This window comes from Halyomorpha halys, unplaced genomic scaffold (assembly GCF_000696795.3).
Source record: "Halyomorpha halys isolate HHAL.00 unplaced genomic scaffold, Hhal_1.1 Scaffold74.1, whole genome shotgun sequence".
In the NCBI taxonomy this organism is placed as follows: Eukaryota; Metazoa; Arthropoda; class Insecta; order Hemiptera; family Pentatomidae; genus Halyomorpha; species Halyomorpha halys.
This window is the reverse complement of record NW_027104736.1, coordinates 1,320,359-1,324,371: the sequence shown is the minus strand read 5'-3', so window position 1 is coordinate 1,324,371 and position 4,013 is coordinate 1,320,359.

Here is a 4,013-nt window from a genome sequence, read left to right as displayed (position 1 = left end):
TTTAAATTAATGTTTGAAGTACCACCAATGGGTGGTTCCTTCCCTAGATTTTCAAGTGTTCATGAAACATACTACATATTTACCTATTGTATTATTTTGTACAGTTGTAAATTACATTAAATAAATAATTGAAAAAAAAAATATTCCGGAACGATTAACTGCGAACTTACTGATATACTTCACTTAAAAGACAACGACTAAATAGATAATACGGTCGATGACATATAATATCAAACTAAATGTCTCTCGTCATTTAGTTTATAACAAACTACAACTATACAGAGCTATTCTGAAGACTTATTGGATACAAATTAGATTGTTATAACAAATAGATATTAATAAGAAAACTTGGAATGTTTAATTCTTAAAAGCGCCGAGTGTTACAAGGAAACGTCCATATAGTGCCCATTCTGTGAAGATAAATGTTATTCATATGTAAGTTACTTACCCATTGTATCATATATTTCATTTTAGAAATTTGTACTATATATATTTCTAATATTAATTAAATTAGTTTTTCAGAATCAAATGTATATTATGAATATCTAATTCTAACAAAATATAATATGAACACTTCCATAGGAATTAGATTACTCGACATAGAAACAGTAAAACTCACGATTTCGATTTTCACGGTGAATACAACTTCCGTATAGAATGAGAAGTTAAAAATACCCTTTACACGTGTGCATCTTCATTAACGCCCGTACGGATTACTGGAGCGTTCGGATTAAAGAGATTACACTTAACATTTATTTTAAAATTTAATGCTTCTAAAATAAGTAATCTCTTTGTATCCTTTTAATACAATGACCGAATATAAATCTGTCCATTAAACCGTCGATCCGTAAAGTTGTAAGCGGAAAGTAAATTAAAAAACATAATACGATTTTTAACGTTATGAAATCAAGAGTTCTTCGCTTCAAACTTCGCTAACGTAAAGTTATTTAAACTTAAATCAGTTTCAATTTAAATAGATTTCAAATAAGATTTTTTTCTTTAAATACTAAAGAAAGGAAAAGAGTTATTTTAATTATCATTTTCCCACTTGAGGTGATGGTGAATAAAAATCAATTAGAGGTTAATTCTCTATTCTATCACATAAATTAATATTATAATATATTGTTACTAATTTTAGATACGAAGATTGCTTATTCTATCTCTTGAGCCATTTAATTGATGGGAATTAACAAGGAAGGGTAAGTTAATAGACAGTTAATTCTGGGTAAGCTGGATTTACTTTTAATCTGGAAGATTGGCTGTCAGAAAATACTTAATAATATTCAGGTTCACTGATAAATGAGATTTAGTGCTCTTATAAATTTAAAGTAGGGCACATAATAATGATGAAAGGAATAAAATTTCTGCGTCATGGAATAAATACTATGGTTTTGCTCGGTTAAATATTGTAGATTATATAGCAATAAGAAAACCAATATTTTGAACCATAATCTCTATTTTCATATATAATAATATTCCGAGCAGAAATTATAAAATTAAAATATTTTGTTAATGGGACATTATAATATTTATATTAAATAATGCTAACAAATTACGTATATTTCGAGAATTATTTTCTAGTAGCGAAGTTTCAGGAATGAAATACTTATTTATTGATATTATTTTCATATGTACATAACTAAGAACAAAAGTCAGAATTATACATCTGATGCTGGAATTTCAGCCTTCCAGCTCATTCATAATCCAGAGAACCCAATATGACAGGGATGAGCGCGTATTGAAAATGATCAAAGAGGTTCTAGAGTTGGGAGTCAAAGGGCACAGTAACCTCCTCGTCATATCAAACGCCTAATTGGGCACCTTAGAAGAAGTTCCTATTAATAAATATGTTCAATTAAGATTTAAACTACTCTGACGAGTGTTTAAAGTTAATAATTCTTTTGATAATAAAAAAAACAAGATTTTTTTAAAATATTTATTTATTGCTATTTACAACTGTATATTATAATACATTTAGTAAATCTGATCTAAGTTAAATTGGAGTATTACAGATGTGTAGTGAAACTATCCATTGGTAGCACTCTAATGACATTTTACATTAGCTGGTCTCGTGGCCCTCTTCTTTTCAGGCGCCTCGGAGGATTGTCAGGAATGAAAGAGGATGCAAGGTAAGAAACTAGGGGGTTTGAGTGATTAGAGTGTTTATAATGGAAGGAGTGATATCTGGCTCGGGCTAGATCGGTTACATAGGGAACATTAAGGTCTTTATGTATGATTTCATTTGTGAAATCATACAGTAAGTACAAACATAGTACAAAAATAGTACAAACAGTAAGGAACATTGAGGATTTTAAGGGAAAAAAAACAAGATTAAAATTATAAGTATACGCGCGCTCATATATATGTATTTATATTTGTGTGCTATTATTGACATAAGCTTAAAGAACTTGTTCACGTAATAATTCATTTTATAATCTCGTAGTCACAACACGATGATTAATTTCACGACAAATTATAAACCAGAATCTTATAAATATGACAAGCCAGTAGTAGTAGTATTTCTTTTGAAAAATGTAAAAAAAAAAAAATTGATATGATTAATTTCATGTATTTATTAATTAACTAACAACATTTTCCCAAATGTTAGTTATTATAGTTAACTAAGTTTCATAGCTTTCTTCATCTTGCATTTTTTTTTATAATGATTTTTTGAGTACTAATGTGTTACAACCGTATTTCTTTAAATTGAAACTCTTTAATTTAGTAATAATAATCTCTGATTTACTAAAACTACCGCTTTACTAGTAATAAGTTGGGGGGGACTAATCCTTAACCTAATCCATGTTTATGAGGACATCCATACAGTTACCGAATAAATAAATAAAATATACTATCGGACACAGTATCTATAATTATACATATATATTATTATTTAAATTTTTACATGAGTAAGGATGAGGGTCGTAACTTGACAAGGGTAACGCCGAACTTCCCATATTGATAGTCGAAACTAACTTAACTTAATCGTAGTATTAGTTACAACATAAGTTAAGTGTACAAATTCAGAATTTGAATTTTACAGCCTTAAGCTAGGCTCTATCCACGATTCGAGAAAAAGCCATCCTGAACATTGTTTTGTTCAATGTATCTTACTAATGCTAGATTAATAAAAAAAATCATACAATAAATTTTCTTTTATAATTATTAAAAAACCATTTCAGATAAACACTTGTTGCTTTTATAAGGAAACAATTATAAACGTACTGGCTTAGTAATATTTTTAATGAAAAACGAATGTAGAAATACTCAGCACATAGAATTACAAATGAAGCAGAATCCAGTTTATGAAGTGCTTAAAATAATAATGAATTTGAGGATTCAAGATTCTGATATTTTGAAGATTTCGAATTTAGTTTGGCAACCCTTTCCTAACTTTTTAATGGGTACGAATAAGAGAGTTTAAAAAAAGGATGTTTTCTGCTTCGTCCGTTAAGTTTATAAGTTTTCGTCTCGTATTTTCCGCACGTGTCGCCTTAAAGTTAAAAACATCATTAAGAAACTTTACTTGCCTTTCCATCCCAGAAAAATTTGATAAAGTTAAAGAAAAAAATACATATTCAACAAATTGGGTTTAGCTACTTTTTATTATTGTAAAAATATATATATAACTTTATTTTATCGAATAATTTATTATGTTAATTACTAATTCATCAGTCGAAATTATCTAATGTAGAAAATAATGTTATTCGAAATATATCAGAGGTTGAACTTTAATATGCATAACCAAACATCACCACTACTGAGTATTGCTTTGAAACATAAAAAGGTATATCACCTGATGAAACATTTTTTTTTATTTTATTCATTTGAAAAATTACATTCAATATGGTCCGAAAAGATGACAACATCAATCGGACGGTGCCAAAATTAGACATACAAATGATAGACATAAGTTAAATGTAATTATTACAATTTTTACTATTAGGGTGTTGTAGGGCTATACTATTCATAAGCTAGATAAGTACAATATGAATTGATCTCAAGTAATACAT